The 20,530-nt window shown below is 37.2% G+C and overlaps 1 protein-coding gene across 1 annotated transcript in view; it reads right to left on the reverse strand.

Annotated features, from left to right (window-relative positions):
- Window positions 1–20,530, reverse strand: part of LOC115444470 — a 121,680-nt gene that overhangs the window by 57,779 nt on the left and 43,371 nt on the right.

Below are 20,530 nucleotides of genomic sequence, written 5' to 3' on the forward strand. Positions count from 1 at the left end.
ATTAAACATGATTGTGATAATTGAATGTGTAGTTATATTAAAATTGATTTATAATATAATAATAATAATAATATCAGCCCTGTATTAGATACTTGCCCACTGCTGAGCACGGGCCTCCTCTACTACTGAGAGAGATTAGACCTTAGTCCACCACGCTGGCCTAGTGCGGATTGGTAGACTTCACACACCTTCGAAATTCCTAAAGAGAACTTTTCAGATGTGCAGGTTTCCTCACGATGTTTTCCTTCATTGTTAAAGCGAACGATAAATTCACAAAGAATGCACAGATGATTTTTAGAAAAGTCAGAGGTGTGTGCCCTTGGTATTTGAACCTGTGGACATTCGTCTTGGCAGTCCGTTCCACACCCAATTAGGCTATCGCCGCTTAGTTATAATATATATTATATTGATTTATTACGAACGATTTTTTTATTCAATATTATAATTAGTACATCCTGTTTTCGCCGTACGTATTCCATGATTTTGACTTAATACAAAAATAAATACATGCCTTTTCAAGTGCAACTGGTGTATCTAGTTTTCGTCGCGCGTATTCCGTCCCATGATGTGATAGGAGTCTATTGCTATATCCGGAAAAAAATCCTGACTCCGTGAAGACATTGAATATAAAAACCCAATATCATTCGCCCAACCCCGGGATCGAACCCGAGACCTCGGCATTACCATTGTACCGTACTACAACTAGGCGAATGAATTTTGACTTAATTTGATATAAAATTTAGATGCCCACTACCGTATGAGAATTGTTCAAAATAAAAATGTAGTTTTCAAGTAAATTGTTTCATTAATGTTTTTCAAGTCTAAAGTGTTTTGTCTGTCTTTGCCAAACTTCGTCTGTCAATCACTTTTCTCTTTCATCTCACTCACAAACTTTATATTCCATTTCACGCATCACACCGTTTCATTCCCACATATATAATTTCAGAGTTCGTATTTTGACAAATCCAATTACATAAAAGCATTAAAAAAATATTTATCACCGTGCATTTTTTATTAGCAGCGATGTTAATCTATCATCAGGTGATCTAAGGTATAAAAAACAAAACGATAATTTATAAAAGAATACGCAAATGACCACATTAAAACAAACATCAAATTCACGCCACATTGGGAACCGCTTCTTGTTTCAAATTAAAAAACATACGGGGCTCATTGAGAACCTCTTTTATCAACTAAAAACATACGGAACCGTCACTACATCGAATTATACCCGTCCGCCAAAACACGGGCGGAAAGGAGATCTGCTTGTTGATTATCTAAGTCACAAAAGTTATATTACGTGGACGATTCGTTTCGTATTTACCTGAAACAAACAAAATAAATGACAATAGCTTAATGTCGCTAGACTATGAATAAACTGAGATTAATCTAAACATTACATTAAAGAAAGATCCCAAAAGTCTATCTGTATGTGATCGATTTTCTCAAAATCTACTGAACGGATTTTTGTACGGTTCTTACAAAATGATTCTTGAATTCTACTTTTTATCCCACAATTCCTGCGAGGTTGGAATTTAAAAAGATAGTTGCAATTCTTGAGGAAGGATTTAATTAATAGTACATTACGGTTTTAGGTAATTTTTTTGAAATATAAGATTAATGTTAAAGAGGTCACGTGGTTGTAAAAAATCTTGTGGGTCGGAATTTACGCGGGAAATGTCCAGCCGTAGAATGTCTACTCATGAACATGGGCCTCGCCTAAAAATATCTAGATCGTTCCTATTGGAAACTACCCGCATCCAGCGACTTCCTGCCACTGTTATTAGGTCATCTGTCCACCTCGCGGATGAACGTCCGGCCCAATACATTATGTATTTATCTTATTCTTATATGCGTAATATCTATTTAAATCATGCTATAATATAGGTATATTTATATTATACACATGCCATACATTTAGTAAAATTATTTATCGCACCATTTGTAAATGCACCTTGTTTATCTCGATACTACGATAAAGTTGACTGGTAGAAAATACCTTAGACATTAATTATATACGTCTCTGTAAATATTAGAGTGTATAAATAAATAATTTGAACGGAATTCGGATAAGGTTCAGTCATTTACACATCAAGACAAAAATAGCAACATAATAGTATATATATCTGAACGCAGGTGGCGAACAACTAATTCGTTAATAGCACAATTAGCTATTAGCATATAATGGTGACAGATTTCTGAGCACTTATGAAACTGTTCATATGGCGCGGCTTTGTGCAACCGAATGCCGGTTATGCATGACAGTTTGGTTTGAGTCAGTTTCCTCATGTACCGAATTCCTTAAACATATTTGCACATAGCTCCGTGGGTGGTAGTGTGTGTTTTATGGAGCTTTGAGTAGATCATGGCAATATCCTTTTTCGAAATTCTGGTAGGATATATTTTATATTCGCCCGGATACCGACCACTGTACATAAGGTTAAAACCCACCATAGCGTCCCACGTAAGTGTGTTGCGTTCCGGGATCAGTCTGTGTATATCCGGTTCCAACAGGACAGCATAATTATGTCGCCTGTCAAGGGGTAATCATCTCCCATCAGTCGACATTTTAATTGTATAACAAAAAAATATAGCTAAAGTGATATGCTAGGCATTTCAATTTGTTCCCAGAATGATGTTTCGCGGATAAGAGATGGAAGTTCAAGAATTCTTGAAAGTAATGCGCTTCTAGCATCTACCATCAAAACCGTAGACACTTGACCTGACGAGCAAATTGATTAGCTGGTGTACAGTAAGAAACTATTATTCTACTATTGAAGAATTTCTAACTAAAACTTAATGGACAAGACTGTACTTACTTAGAAACGGCGTGCCAACAAAAAACATATAACCATCAAAGGTCATAAGTACTCTGGAAAAATATTTATTACCAGGAGAGCATCACCATCGAGCAACTAATACACTCACTTTGCCTTTATAAAAACATTTCTCCATAAAAGGTTTCCATTTCTAGCATACAAATCTCCATAAACAAATACCTAGTACCAGGATAGCATAAGCCCAATTAGGTCAGGCGCATGTCGAAGAAAGCGGGACCCCTACCATGGCAGCGTTGCGTTATCGCATCGAGCTAGTTAAGCGAAGCACCGTTAGTCGAAACTGTCGGCGACAGCAGAAGTAGGACGGCCGGAGTCCGGAAGTGGGAAAACTTTTCGATAAATGGATACGGTATTTGTTTTTATGCGTCTGAACGGCGAGACTCGCACCAAGCAATAGACAGACAAAGTCGTATTTAGAAATATACCATAGCCTACTGCAGGAACAATCACATTGAGAAATCTGTCAAAGCTTCAAACCTAAGCCACAATTAAAAACTTTTATTGAGAAATCAGAAAACTTGTATATGACATGTTACTCCAGCGTTTGATAAAAGTATATTGAGTAAATCAAACATTCGAGATAGAGGAAGACAGTAAATACTTCTTTCATACAACGTCTTTAAGATTTTAGTAGAATTCTAATTTAACTTGGAGCATATTACGTCAGGTATTCTAAAGAAATAAGTTGCAAATGTAGTTGTTGTTTTGACATTCAACCTCTAGCCCAAACCGCATCCATTCTATCGCGTTCACACCTCCGCGCCCGTTTCAGATCAAGCACACTCGAACCTAGAACTGGTTTGTCCGATGCGACTTCATTACTCGATTATTCGCTTACGCAACGCATTAAAAACTATGCATTCCTCACGTTACGTTTAGTTACGTGGACAATAGATTACGTTCGCGGTTAAAGGATTAGATTTTTGAAAATAGAATTAAATAATTCGTATTTTGAATTTCAAAATTGAAAATGGAATATTCATACAGCGCGTTAAAAATAAAATAATCAAAATCAATGTGTTTCTTTATACAGCTCATTTTTATATCCAAAATCATGATGCCAACATTTTAAAATGTCTATTTTTAAAAATGTGCGGATTATAACGTGTCGTCGTAAAAGCTAAGTTTATCTTTGGCCTGAGTTTAACATCAGGTGACCAACCTGCTTGTTATGCAATAAATAAATATAACACAATGTTGCACATTTGGATGACAAGTTGAACTACTTCATAACGTCTGATGATCAATGTTACCCGTAGGCGGTGACCACATCGGCGAGCCTAATTACTTCTTAACATTGATGTAATCTTCAGTTGCGAGCAGGTATATATTATATTGTAATATCAAGTATATAAAAATAATAAATTAATTTTCAAAAACGCCATGCTGTAACATATTCTTCTGTGGCATAAGAGGGCCAGCTCGGCAGGGGTAATAGCACTGTCTCACAAAAACCAACATGGTTTGACAACTTGTTGCATTAGGGTGAGTAAAGCATGCATCCGGTTCAACCCATTTCAAAAAAACCTGGGTGTTAAAAGAACCGGTTTAAAGTTGCGATACCCGGTTCTTCTAGTCCTTATTTTTATTAAGTACGTCTAAAATTCACAAACTTTGTGAATTTATCGTTCGCTTTAACGGTGAAGGAAAACATCGTGAGGAAACCCGCACATCTGAGAAGTTCTCTATAGGAATTTCGAAGGTGTGTGAAGTCTACCAATCCGCACTAGGCCAGCGTGGTGGACTAAGACCTAATCCCTCTCAGTAGTAGAGGAGGCCAGTGCTCAGCAGTAGGCAAGTATATAATACAGGTGTGATATTATTATATGATATCACTATACGATTTTTAACGACATTACGGTTCCTTATAGTAACAACAAAGCCCAATAAAATCTACATGCCATACCGAATAACAAATCAAACAAATCGCCGCGTGATATAACTGTAATATCGATCGGAATATTTTATTTTACGTTACGATGTAAATTAAAACCAGAAGCGTGTAGCGTTCCGGTGCGCGCGTAAACGAAAGTGTTTTGCTAAATACGCCAATCATTAGAATGTTGGCATTACGTGTGGCGCACGTGCGTTCCGAGTAACACCCTTTTGAATATTTTTAATCTGTGTTGTCATAACAAGTTCTTTTTTTAAAACATTTGATAGAAAATTAAATGACAAAAATATTTATTTTTCTTATATGTATCCCGGGTGCTAGCCAGCCAGCGTTTTTAGTGTAAAAAAAATATGACTAATTTTCGAAATATGATTGGTTTAAATTGGCGGGAGAGTTTTGTATAGCAATACAGCTACCGAACACCTAGACAAAACTCAAGCTGCCAACGCGAGACAAATTATTGGTTTACATTCTATTGGTGTATTGCTGTACTAAATAAAAACAGTGGATAGATTCAAAACCTACATTAATCATACTAATCGACATTCACTGACAGCTTTTGTTCGCTGTTTTAAACTTCATGCCAAGTATGTTTACTACAATAACATTTACGCAACGCATACATTTAAGGCGCACCCACAGAATTAATCCAAGTGAATTATGATTAATTGCAGATAATGAATAGAGAAATCGGCGTAAGGTCGTCACGGGGTGTTGGCGTTGTTCCGGACAACGCCTTAACTTGCTTTGTTTTTATGCTGCCCTGGTACCTTATGGCAAATATGATGTGAAATAAATAATGATATTCCTGTCTACTAATAGCCATCATGTGAGCAAATTGCTCGTCTCATTTATCTACACACACACACACACACACACACACACCCACACACTCACCCCGAAGGGGTAGGCAGAGGCGCAACTAGTGCATCCACTTTACGCTGTGCGTATTCCATCCCATGGTGTTGATAAAAGCGAGTTACTCCAGGTTGATACTGAGTAAAAAAATCCAATACCACTGCCCGACCCGGGGATCATACCCGAGACCTCACCACTGCAGTCGTGCTGTCATACAACTACGCCACCAAACCAGAAATCATAAATTTTTCTAATAACATAAAAAGTTTTGAAGTTGGTGTAAAATGTATCATCAACCATTACCGAATGCTAACTCGTATTTATTTCTAATCTGATATAACTATTACCTAGAGTCTAAACATCGTTTCATACCTCAAGGAAAGCAAGTACAACACAGTTTGAATCAGAATGTTTGGCCATTGTGTTGCGTGTCGTAACGCGTTTGACTTGTCTCATGCCATTGTTGTTGTGTCGCAAGGCTTAACATATGAGAAATTCGGCTTGTTTATATTTTCGTATATTATTTTTTTACTGGCACTGTAAAACGAATAGCCTAGTTAGGACAAACGGACCGCTGAAACGAAAACCGCAGTATCAAAATCCAAAACACATATCTGCTAAGATGTTTTTATTACATAGATACGTTGTCCGAGCTCAATACTGGCAAGACGAAAGTAAGGTAATTGCCCGACATTCATTTAGTCAACCTCCGACCACTGTCGCCGCTAGTCGGCTTACTAACTTTTGTATTTTTATAAATAAAATGCCTTCCTGTGTTTTAAACGATGTACACATTATACTCCAACTGTGAATGAAAAAAAACGTTTCATTTCATATGTTAGTAATAGGTATACACTATTTTTTAACTAATAAATGCATTTTATTCGACTGTCATGGCGACGGGGCGGTCGACACTCGGGCTCATTCGGGCATACTCGGGCACACTCGGGCCGTATCAATGCGAACCGCTAGGGCTGTGACTATAGTAAATACTGCGCTGTTTTTATGTGCAATTTTGTTAGTGTATGACGCGTCTATTTGTAAAACGACATTGCATATCTGACTTTTCGAAGTTATGTTTGTATTTGTTAATTATCATTTGACAATAAAGGAATAGAGGCCAGCGTGGTGGACTAAGGCCTAATCTCTCTGTAGTATAGGAGGCCCGTGCCCAGTGGGACAGTGTGTAATACAGGGCTGATGATGAATAAAGGAAAACATCAAAGAAACTATGTATACGTATAAATTGTCAATGAGAATTATGAAAGTACGTGAAGTCTGCCAAAGCGTATCATGCCAGCGTGGCGAAATAAAGCCCAAACCATTCCAGAAGTAATCAAAGCCGGTTTCCAGCTCTGAGATAGTATATTTGTATTTAATTTATTGTCAGTATTAATATCATTGAAACTTAATAGTAATATATACATCTATATGTATTACATATTATACATGTAACTTTTCCTGTCTTATTTATTTTAATAATAATTGTGACTGTAACTTTTCCACCGCATGCTGTGGCAACCTTCAAAAGCAGTGTACCTCTTTGATTTTATGTCGTGTACTAACCTTAATATGGTTCTTCATAAATTGATACTATTTAAGGCTGGTATAATTAAAATTGTTTAGAAACTATTGACACTTATGAACGTATACGTAAATGTTTCACCACAGAGCTGCTATTACAAAGGTCCCTTAGGTACTTAGTAAAGAACCCTAAAATTTTTCTCAAAAGTTATACATTATATTAAAATTTTATAGAAACTGTTCACTTACGAACTAATACGTTAATGTTTCGTGACTGAGAGCTGCTATTACAAAGGTCCCTTAGGTACTCAGTAAAAAATCCTAAAATCCGTCTCAAAAGTTATACATTATATTAAAATTTTATAGAAACTGTTCACTTACGAACTTATACGTTAATGTTTCAACACAGAGCTGCTATTACAAAAGTCCCTTAGGTACCCAGTATAGAACCCTAAAATCCGTCTCAACGTGCATGGAACACAGCCTCGCGTCGCCACTTACAGCTCCGCGCTATTTAACTAACTGTATGCTCATTACTGGCACACGTGCGCGCCGGGACAGTGTCGAGATTGTACGCGGGATTCCATTGGGATAATAATACGGGATATTTTGAAATTCAGATGCGGGATTCCAAAGGGATAACATTACGGGATATTTTGAAATTAACTTGCTCCTACCGAAAGCTACCTAATTAATACTGTATCTTCTATCTACATCTTAATCTGTACAAAGGCTTGTGACATTTTTTTTGTGTTTTTCAGAAATGGTTTAGCTTTTTTTTATACTAGATGCTTTCTGTCAACTTCTGGCACGTTTAAACTGTTCGAAAAATAAAAATATTATTTTCAAAATTCGAATACGAATTCGTATTTTAAAATTCCCTCATAGCTACAGTTTATTTATTCACATAAACGACACTTTACTGTTCGAAAAATAAAAATATTATTTTCGAAATTCGAAAACGAATTCGCATTTTAAAATTTCCCCATAGCTGCAGCAGTTTTACATAAACGTCACTTTACAAAGCTGTGTACCATTGCCCCACTAAAATGCCAATACACTCGCAGCGTAGTAACGCGGGTAAATACGAGACACGCAATATTATCTCTTGTAACTGTACGGTTGATGCAGACCAGCCTCAATGACCCCTAATGACCAAAACTTAGAGTTCCGGGTGGCATCGGCGACTGCGGTCGATTATATTCCATGTTGCAATACTAATAAGGGTTAATTTTCATGCCTGGTGGCTTATATCTAAAGGAATTAGTCCAGAATTCATGCGACTTCGAACCAAGGACTTCCCGGTCCACCCATAAATGCTAGACAAAAAACACCATTGTCAAAAAATCAATGGCACAAAAATAATTTTCCTTGACCCGTCAAGCAAACAATAAATGGGCATCCTTGACAGCATTGCTCAAGTTAGGAAGCCATTGCAACCATAGGAAACGTGGATTTTATCTGTTTGTCTACATCCTACAACCTTAGCTTTAATGTGCGTGAATCCTACATTTCACAACCCGACGACAACTTTATTTACTTATTTTTTAATTGTAATTCGTTTCTCTTTTCATTCGTTTTCGCGGTTATTTTAGTTTCGTGCCACAGTTAATAGATGGCGTTATTGTATATTAAGTGTGTACAATTGATTTAAAACTCGCTGACCCGACAGAATCCCGTACACCAACCTAAATCATAGACAACAACAAATTTAAATTTCGAATTTATACTTTTTAAATTCAACAACATCCCTAACCAGAGGGTTGGACGTGCCAACTCCGACTGCATAAAACCAACATAACTTTACAACCGAATATCCTACACCGACTCTTACATCTATGAAAATAGAATTCAAAATAAATTTTAAAGTTAGTAAAAATATATTTGTATTCACCGGGCAGCGCACGCGTGATTCAGATCGTCCGATGATACAGGCAAGGGAATGCCATTGTTCTGCCTACGAAAGGGAATGGCGGGAACCGAGTGATGCTTGCTTAGCATACTTCTCACGCCCCGCGACACTAAGGACGTTTTTAATGAGAAAAGATCGTAGACTTGGAAGAACGATATACAGTCTTTGGTCGCCGACTTCGGGGTAATTTTTATACGGAACTTTTTGGACGTCTATGGGTTGTGTAACGAACTGCTCTAGATTTGTTTATGTTTAATTTATTTTGTTTGGAGAAGAACGGGAATATCTCATCGTATATTAACGGTTTTCATGAGCGAGAATGAAGTAGTTCATTAGAGGCCGTGGAAACTGTTAATTTGTTTAAGTATTACGTGCTTTGCATTCAGTAAAACCACCGTCTAACTAGTTTTGTCATTGGACTCCGGAGGTATTAGTAGAGAGTAAATGTACCATATTATATTCCTTAAGCATGATAGAACGAAGCCTATTAAATGGCTAAAAGCCCTATACCCAGAACCTGTTCAGTCCAGACTTCATTTATATCCAGTAGTAATAAAGTCTTCATCGAATAGAGTACTTCAAATGGTTATTTATTCTCATTAAGGGAGCCATTAAGGGACCCACGGCCGGCCATAGCGCGCCTTGATTATAAAATGAATCTCGAGCCGTGTCCCGGCATGCATTGTCGCTGTGGGAGGGATTTGGAAGGACGTCGGGGGTAGTGACCCCCTGTTTTTTAGTTCTTTTGACTATTGTCATTTTTTGGTTTGGTTTTAGTGATTTCGTTGCCTCGGTGCGTTGTGTTATGTGCACGGCAACTATAGGTTCCGAGTTCGAATCTCGGGTCGAGAAAAGTGATATTGCGTTCTTTTTCTTAGAACCAGCCTGAAGTCTGGAATTTGTGCCTGATATGGCGATAGGGTCGCTCCTATTACGCGACAGAACACACAAGGCGAAAATTGGGTGCCTGGTTGCACTTCTGCTTACCCCTTCGAGGATAAAGGCGCGGTGTGTGAGTGTATGACTTTAGTGTATGTTTGTGTGCCAATTTGCATATTCCTATAGATATTGCGTATCTCTCTTTATTACTTATTTCTCATTATTTATCTTTTAGAGTTCCTTTCTCTATCTATAACTCTTATTACAAAAGTATTAGCATAATTTGTATTCACAAATTCTGTGTAAACTGTAATCAAACTGAGGTTAAGATTTTCTGATAACATGTAAGTAATCAAAACGTTAGTGTTTACTTATCGATTGTCATCAAGGGGGCTATTAGGAAATTCATGGCCGGCTACAGCGCTTTGATTATAAACGTGTGGCTTTGACGGGGCATGCGTTGTTGTGTGGGAGGTATTTAGATGGAAGACTGGGGGTATTGCCCCACATACTGACACTTTCTTAACCGTTCATTCTTTAATGCCATAAGGTTTGTTAGATTATCAAGTAACCTGTGACGAAGGACTTGTTCATTATTATAAGGAAATAATTAAGACTGGAATTTCCAAGTGTCTATTGTATTTTTACAACCCATAAAATGATTCATCTCGTACATCATGACGGCGCATGCATAATTAGTTAAGTTGCGACGGATTTAGTTTAGGGATATGTGGGCGTTTTATGCACTTTAACATTATTTGCGAGCTAGTTCCAATAGTTTTGGAATTAGAGTTTAGAATTAATTTAATATTACTCTACAAGTTGTGGTTATGAAGGAAGATTATTCTTCTTAGTACATTTATAAAAGCACATAATTACGTATTAAAAAAATCGATTCTTACACTTTATCTTTTTTACCATTGATTATAACTTCATTTTATAATAATTGCATATATACTTCCCACCATTCAGAAAAATCATATCTCAGTAAAATACTCGGAAAAATAACCGACCACGTCTATATATCGCGAAATAAAGCCCCCATATATCCCCCATATCCCCTGAGTCCACCCCTGCCTTTCTTTCAATTGTTTCGCTTTACGACAACATGTAAACAGAGGTGCACTACGATAAGTTACGTTTTATGAACAAACCAACGGTGCCACGTCACGCGTGCTAAAGAATTTATGCCATTTTATGTAGAGAACTCGCGGCTACATGTAAAAGCCCTATTGGTGGGATAAAAGCCTGGAATTTGAGCATAATGTAGACCTTTTTAAATCATAATTGTGAAAAATACCTGAATCGCCATAACCTCCTCCTAGCCGAATTTCGACCACGGCGGCCAATCTCAACGGAGATCAGTCAGATACGCAGGATATATTATAGTGCTTAAGTGTGTGTGCAGTACACAGGTGCACTCTCTGTTCTTTCACTCTCATAGTTCGGTGAGACGCCAAGTCGAAAAATCGGCATAAAAAGCCTGGCATTCAAGTATAATAGTTTTTCAAATCGTAATAGTAAAAAATACTTGAATCAGAGTATGCAGTATATATAATTATAATATCAGCCTTGTATTATATACTATCCCGCTGATGGACACGGACCTCCTCTACTGAGAGGGATTAGGCCTTAGTCCACCACGCTGGTCTTGTGCGAGTTGGTAGACTTCACACACCATCAAAATTCCTATAGAGAACTTCTATGGTATGCAGGTTTCCTTGCGATGTTTTTCTTCACCGTTAGTTAGTTAGTGATGAGTCGGTTAAATAAATAACGCCCGCTTTACATTATGTAGAGATCCTTGATTTTCAGTGTTCGTGTATTTCTATATAGGACGTACTAGGAAACATGCATTAAAGAGGTATTTGCCTTGTATAGTCTCACTCTTGTTGAAGCTTATTATAAATCATTTTTGCTTTATTTAAGTATCAACAGTATACTATTATACACTTACACACAAGCGTGTATAGTATACTAAAATCTTCTAAAATGTTTTTATCGCCTTTTGTTTTTTTTTTATTGTTTTCCTTTTCATTTTATTTTTGGTATTGGCCACATAATATTGAAAATTGTATGAGAAAGTACTGTTCTCCTAAAATACAAATTTATTAGTTTAGAAAACAGAATAGGGAGACTGGACCAAATTATAACCAATTTTGTGTGTAATAAATAAATTATTATTATTATTGTCTCATCTGCATTACCCAAAGATTAACTGTTATAGAAAACATCAGGCATTAAGTCCACCAATATAAATGTACTATAAATGAACTATAATGTAGAAGCAAAACTATTTTACTACCTCACAATCCCAAAAATACCATAAACAATATTTAATTACGTGTAATGGAACGTAACATTTTTTGTTTACAGAGTCCGCGGGTCGAGTGCAACGTACTATTAGGAGTACCGTATGCCGAGGTCGCGACCTTAGCCCTACTGGCTGGCCAATGCAGGCACGCTACCTCTACAGCATTATAGTTAAGTAAATACAGTTCAAAGTATTGGAAGAATAACCAGCTACAATATCAGTATTACTTATAAGCATTTCACAAAACTATGCTTAGTTAAAGGCAATTTACTCGATCAGCTGTAAGTCGAAACCCGCCATCTTGCTTCTTAATGTTTAAATTAGGAAACCGCTTAGTTAAAAACCAAAATTTACTCGATCAGCTGTCACAAAATCGCCATCTTACCTCTTAATGTTTGAACTAGGAAACCGGTGATGTTTTGGACAGTTATTTAAGTAATTCTTAACCACTTCTTAACGCTAAAACAAGTTTATGAGTTAGACTGTCTAAGTTTAAAATCTATACTTATTAGTCATTTAAGCTGAAGAGTTTCTTTGAACGCGCTAATCTCAAAAACTACTGAACCGATTTTGATTTTTTTCACTAATAGGAAGCTACATTACTCCTGAGTGCTATAGGCTATTTTTTATCCCAGGAATATATTTATCCCTTAAACTTTTTCACTGGGGCGGAGCTGCAGGCAAAAGCTAGTATAGTATAAAAATTCAGGCTAAGTCATAAAAACCATAGGCAACTAATTCATATAAGTATTGACTACTGAGAGTTGTGTAGGCATTCTTTGTTATTACATGCGACATAACGAGAAACATGCTGACACAAATGATCTTAATATAATGCATGATTTAAAACATAAATAAATAAATAAAAAATATGAAAATCTTTGAATATAAATGATTTCAACTGATATATCTAGACTGATGGCAAATACCAATAATTATATTCGTACTCACAAATTACCTAACTTTAACGTCTATTTGCAGTTAACTTTGGCCTCCTTCTATTTAAAAAAAAAAAACGTAATCAACCTTTGTCACGTCAAATTAAAAAAAAATAATAGCCTAAACAATTCACATGAGACATTACGCGTACATCCTAAGGCTGCGACCTTCAGCCTTATAAGGCTTACCATTAAGTCGGTTCTCCCACGCGGTAAGGCCGCGACAAGGCTGATGGCCCTTAGCTGACAGAGTTGAATGGTAAACTTTATTAAGGGTATTTTTGCATAGACTCCTGACAGGTTAAGGAGGATACAAAATCCAGACACAAGCAACGCGGGTACGTTCGAAAATCCATATAAAGTTGCGTGATGACTCTGAAATTTAAACATTTACTTTCTGTTCGAGTTGATAGTTTATGACTATTTTTCTTATTTGTACAGATTCTAGATTCAAGGAATTTAGTCATTACCTATCGATTTTAGATTGTGCTGTATTTAAACTGAATCTGTGACCTCTAGTTTTCAGACCACTATACCGTTATCCTGTCATTTGCAAGGACAATAAAAGCAATTGACTATTGATTAAATTTTCTGGTCCAAAGCCTTTAAATGCTGCTATCAGGGAAATTAAAAAATACAATATTATACATATTGGTTATTTTATTATCTTTGTTTTTTTTTTATATTATTACGCATTATAAGGGTTAGATATTTTGAGGGTATATGAAGTCTGCCAATACGCTCTAGGCCAGCGTGGTGGACTAAGGCCTAATTCCTTTCAGTAGTAGAGGTAATAACACAGGGGTAATATTATTATTGAATACAATGGTGTAAGTACAAATATTTAGACATGCAAATAACTAGTTTTTTTTATTTTTGTATAGCTAATTTTACACAAAATAATGCTCATAAAACTTAAACTTAAGACCTAATTATGTTTCATACAAAATAATAATCGCTAAACTATTCCCCACACTTACAATTTTCTTGAGGTAACGGCGCGCCCCGCGAGGTCACAGGTTCAACTCCCGATGCGCAGTTAATATTCCGAATATCTTCATCATTTAGATGTTTATCTTACAGTAGCTTTTAGGAACCGGATATTGCGATTAAAGGCATTAACTTCATGTAGTTAGCAAGTACAACTCGTTTCGTTTTTACAGCGCTTATAATAATATCAGCCCTGTATTATATACTTGCCCACTGCTGAGCACGGGCCTCCTCTACTACTGAGAGGGATTAGGCCTTAGTCCACCACGCTGGCCTAGTGCGGATTGGTAGACTTCACACACTTTCGAAATTCCTATAGAGAACTTCTCCGATGTGCAGGTTTCCTCACGATGTTTTCCTTCACCGTAAAAGCGAACGATAAATTCACAAAGAATACACACATGATTTTTTAGAAAAGTCAGAAGTGTGTGCCCTTGGGATTTGAACCTGCGGACATTCGTCTCGGCAGTCCGTTCCACACCCAACTAGGCTATCGCCGCTCATACAGCGCTTACTGATACATATATCTATACATATTATTAAGTAGAAAATTTAAGTCATAATTCATAGAACATGTTTTTCACTTTACACCAACATTTTCATAATTTTCATTAGTTACGAAGTTGATAGGTTTTTGCAAAAAAGTACAACTAATGAAAATATTGTTGCAACAGAAAAATTATGAACAAGTCTTCTACTTTAAAAAAAACCTTAAATTTTTCAAATCCACAATTTTCAAGTATTTCAAAAATATTTTTAACACGACATCTATGAAAAATCGCGGGTGAGGATGACTCGGATAGCCCAAGGGGTGCTCTATCTCCGGACCTTCGCTTAACATTATTTTTTGGGACACCCGTACATGTAAGGTCCCGGCTGATAATCAGCGCTTGGTTTTGGCTTGGCAACCTAGCGCGCGGGTTACTCCATAGATTAATGACCTTTTTCATCCTTACTAGACACGGCGGCGACTAGTTTATCATATATATGAGTAAACAAACAGGGCGGCGATAGCCTAGTTGGTTATAGAAAGGACTACCGAGACGAATGTCCGCAGGTTCAAAACCCACGGACACGCACCTCTGACCTTTCTTACACTTTTCACCCTTTGTGTGTGTATTCTTTGTGAATTATCGCTTGCTTTAACGGTGAAGGAAAACATCGTGCAGAAACCTGCATACCTGAGAAGTTCTCTATATAAATTTTGAAGGTGTGTGAAGTCTACCAATCCGCACTAGGCCAGCGTGGTGGACTAAGGCATAGAGGAGGATTAGATTTCCTCTCAGTAATAGAGGAGGCCCGGCCCAGCAGTGGGACATTATAATACAGGGCTGATATTATTAATATTATTATTAAAAAGAAACAGAGTTCAAAAAGTCAACATTTGTAGAAATGACATAAAGTGGTCAAAGACAAATCTCAAAAACAAAAATATCAAAATATATCAAATCTCCCAAATGGAACTTTTACAAAAACAAAATGTTTGTGTAATTGGGCATGGTGTAAGCAATCTGCAAGTACAGGAATATCGATCTATTCCTGAACACCCTGTACAACACAACACACAACTCACACTTTCTTTTGTAAATTTTGTACCTATTTTATTCCGATAATGTTTACACGTTTCATAAAAATAAATGGTTTCTTTCTTTAAACGCAAGAAATTGTCACTTTTCTTTAGTTTTCTTTGCCTTGTTGAACCGGTTAGGACATATTTATGCTGTCCACAAATATGTCAACAAAGTGGTTCTTCCACTTTGAAAAGGTTCATCTGTATAACTATGTTTTGTTTATGCTTTATTTTCTAAACATTACCATTGTAATATCTGTTACAACGAACTGTATACAAACGGTAAAACAAACAAATATATGTCACATATTTTAATTTAACATTTGCATTCCTAAGGACTTACTTTCTTTAGGAAAGCGGCGATAGCCTAGTTGGTTGTAAAACGGACTGCCGAGACGAATGTCCGGAGGTTCAAAACCCAAGGGGCACAGACCCCTGACTTTTCTAAAATTATGTGTGTATTCTTTGTGAACTATCGCTTGCTTTAACGGTGAAGGAAAACATCGTGAGGAAACCTGCACACCTGAGAAGTTCTCTATAGGCATTTTCGAAGGTGTGTGAAGTCTACCAATCCGCACTGAGCCAGGGTGGTGGACTAAGGCCTAATCCCTCTCAGTAGTAAAGGGGGCCCCTACCCAACAGTGGGACAGTATATAATACGGGGCTGATATTATATTGATATTATTCTTTAGAGTTTGGATATAGATAGCATGGACCTCCAAACAATAATATTTATTAAAAAAAACTAATTTATTAGCAAATGTAAAGACAAGTAATTGGTTTATTATTTGTAATTACATTTTTTTTTTATCAGGATCTTATTCGACTTACCATCAGGTGCAGGGTTACTATGCCTTGCACATATAAAGAAAAAGTCCAATCCCACTCATTCCTCTGGCATAACCACGTTCTGACTCGTTCAGGTTATGTAAAGAATTTCCAATGACCAACCGGCTCTCATAATTGGCATAGCATTCGTACTGGTTTTAAGATATTTTGAAGTCTACACTTATACAAGATTCGTGTTGAGGTCTGTTCAAATGTATTTTATATCTTTTATAATCGTAACTAATATGTAGCAAAAGATTTCATTTATATGGTTTTGGCTTTTGTTAAATCAAACCTCTAAAAACACACGTTATTTGGTTTGTTGATTGAAAATATAGTTTCAAACATTATAGCAGCGCCCATACACCGCCTTGTCTTTACTTAGAATAAAAACAATTATGAAACAGAAAAACATCGGCAATATCACAGGGTCTTCTTCGAAAAACGAAGGAACGACGAACTCCGGATTTAACTCTACTACCAAATTACTTCGGATCCGTCACCGTTCTGTAGTTTACCTTGGGATCAATTCCCAGTATTATTTTTTTTTTTGAGTAAGCAGTAGAACTTTATCCTCGCAGATGGTTTTAAAAAGGGACGACGATAAGTTCTTACAAATTCCATGTCTGAAATATTGCGATGAACCGATCGGATCCGTCGTCGAATCCGTCATCGGATCCATAACACTTCATAGTAACAAAACGTGCGATTCGTCATCCATCATTCATCATCATTTCAGCCGGGAACCGTCCACTGCTGGACATAGACCTCCTCCATTGAGCGCCACAGGGACCGGTTCTGGACCGCCCTCATCCATCGGACTCCGGCGACCTTCACCAGGTCGTTGGTCCATCTCATGGGGGCCTGCCTACGCTGCGTCTTTCGATTCGTGGTGGCCACTCCAGAACTATTCCGCCCCGTCTTTTCCATTCGTCATCCGAAACTGCGGATTTCATTTTTCGAAATAGACCCTCAGATACTGTCAGTTTATAGTAGAGTAGAGTTCTCGAAAACAAATCCATGCCGTCTACGCGACACCTTACACCATAACTATCGAAAACATATAGTTGTCCCATTTCGGGCTATAAAAGCAATAACTCGACAAATATTTGCGCGTAGGCCTTGAATTTTAAGGAGAATTGGAAACGGGTTTTGGTTACGTTTTTAGAGATAATTGTAGCAACTTCGGTTATTCAATTTGTGAATGTTATATCGGATTTATTCATGGAATATTTGCAATATCATCAGTTATTGTTAATTAAAAGGCCTTAGTCTCTGTGATAATTTAAACGCGTAACGCGGCTGTGTTAAGTTATCTTCGTGAAATTAGTGAGAATTGAACGGAGTGAAGCGGAGAAAATGTTTTACTGTCAAACTACTATCGATATTATTTTTATTGAAATAATATTCAAAATGAATTAACACAACAATGTAATGCAATTTATTATTGTGTTCATTGATTTTGAATATTATTTCAATGAAGACAATGTCGATAATAGTTTGGCAGTAAAATATTCTGCACTCGCCATATATAGGCCGGCCCTTATGTATGCCAATTTCTATTGTAAACGCGACGCGGTGCGTTACGTGCTTGTTCACTGTCAAAATAACTTGTGGCAAAGAGAATGAGACCCCTGTATACTCATAGACGCATTTTATTAGGGTAGGCAGAAGCGAAACTAGGCACCCTCTTTTAGCTTTATTTAAGACTGTAATTTCAACCGCCACAGAATACATTCATCTTTCGAAATGAGCTTAATCCATATTTTTTTCAAGCATGTAAAATAAATGTTTTTTTTAAGTTATTTCAAATTATACTTTGAACACCATATTTGATATATTGTTTCGGCCTCTATCACATAATGGGACGGAATGCTTCAAAGGAATAGGTAGGAAAACAACCAATGCAGCCTGTTAGCCATGTGCATTCCGTCCACTGAAGTGACAGAGACTTTCCCGCCCTCACACCCACCACTACAACTCCTGTAAGCCAGGATCAGCAGTGGCACGCATTGTGACACCGAGCAGTGAAGCGAGTCTCAGGGAAAACTAATTTGTCATGCCATGCCATGAAGTGCCAGAGGGTGAATTCGTTTATATCATAATATTAAGTCTTTAAAGTTTATTTTGGAATAATATAAAAGCTTAATTATTCCTATTACGTTCTTAAAAGGATATGGATTTAAAACGTTAATTTCGACTTTAAGATGACAGTATACTATGCTGTAACGGTTGAAGACAGTTATAAAGATAAGTTTTAAAGTTATTAAAAGTAATGATCAGTTTCATATTAGTGTAGTCTTCTGGCAGTAGCAACGGCGATAGCCTAGTTGGGTGTGGAACGGACTGCCGAGACGAATGTCCGCAGGTTCAAATCCCAAGTCATACACCTCTGACTTTTCTAAAAAAATATGTGTTTATTCTTTGTGAATTATCGCTTGCTTTAACGGTGAAGGAAAACATCGTGAGGAAATCTGCATACCTGAGAAATTCTCTATAGGAATTTTGAGGGTGTGTGAAGTCTTCCAATCCGCACTAGGCCAGCGTGATGGACTAAGGCCTAATCCCTTTCAGTAGTAGACGAAGCCCGTGCCCAGCAGTGGGACAGTATATAATACAGGGTCTGATATTATTATATATTTGATAACAAGTTGGTAGCGTCTGCGCGATGCCTTATCCTTACTAGTTCCTTTATAAGTCTAGATGGTTAGTGCATATGATATGATAACGTATTCCGCGCGGGTCGTCACAGCTCATACATATTTCAAGGTGAGTTGCAACCAAGGATACCAGGCGACCATCTGCTCGGTTTGGATAAACAGGGGCCTTATTCTCTATCGCGCACGTTATTTTAACAGTGCGTAACAAGCACGTAACACAACGCGTCATGTTTTGGAATATAGAAATTTGGCTTACAGAATACCATTCCACGCACATTTCTCGAAGATAACATGACACGGCCGCGTTACGCGTTTACACTATCATACAGAATAAGGGCCCAGCTTCGTCTGGATATTATGAGTTTGTTTCGACCAAATTTTATTTAATAATTATTTTGTTGATTATGCCGTGGTAGCGTAGTCATCGGTACGACTGTAGTGGTGAGGTCTCGGGTTCGATTCCAAGGTCAAGTAAAGTGATATTGGATTTTTTTACGTAGTATCAGACGGGAGTTTGGAATCTGTGCTAGCCCCTATCACCCACACAGTTAAGTGTATATACATCATGCTGGCCAATTCACATTAAGGCCTATAAAAGCTAGCAAATATTTACTGGCATTCCCCCTCCTCCTATCCTAAGAGATTTCCCTATCTCCCACACTGCCTTCCCAGCTATCCCTTCCCAGGGCCCTCTAGTCGCTAAGCCGAGTTCTCCAGTATCCCATTCGCAGGATTCTCCCGGTATTCACTGCGGAGTCCTATACTAAAACAAAGCATCTCTAATAGACGTATTTCTATCCAAATGCGAATATTTGAGCTCCAACCCGTCACGGAACGGAATTTGTTCATTCTTCCATCATTTATCCTTCAGGTTGCACTTAAGTATAATTATTAGCATGCTTGGATAATTGGATTTTCAATACGACATCCTTCTCTCAAACCCTGGATCGCTTCCTACCAAGTGTTTAATCAGATTAATCGATATACATTGCCCGTATTGCGTCATAACAAAACAACCGACCACTGACATTACGGCAATGGATAATGCATTAACAATTATCCTCGCTCCAATATTACAATCGATGATCATTACTGTGTCGTTTATGTACCATTTGTGGCTTCAATTGTCTATTGTGTAACATTAGTCATACTCTTTATATATCGATGAGTATGTTGATCTATAAACAATATTTAAATATCACAATGTCAGTAACAATAAGGTATTTGACTTATTTATAATTATAACCTATGTGAAATATGTACATCGTATAAATACTAAAACAGAAGAAATCAATCTGGTGAAAAATCTACAGGTTATACGCC

The sequence above is a fragment of the Manduca sexta genome, chromosome 4 (genome assembly GCF_014839805.1).
Source record: "Manduca sexta isolate Smith_Timp_Sample1 chromosome 4, JHU_Msex_v1.0, whole genome shotgun sequence".
In the NCBI taxonomy this organism is placed as follows: Eukaryota; Metazoa; Arthropoda; class Insecta; order Lepidoptera; family Sphingidae; genus Manduca; species Manduca sexta.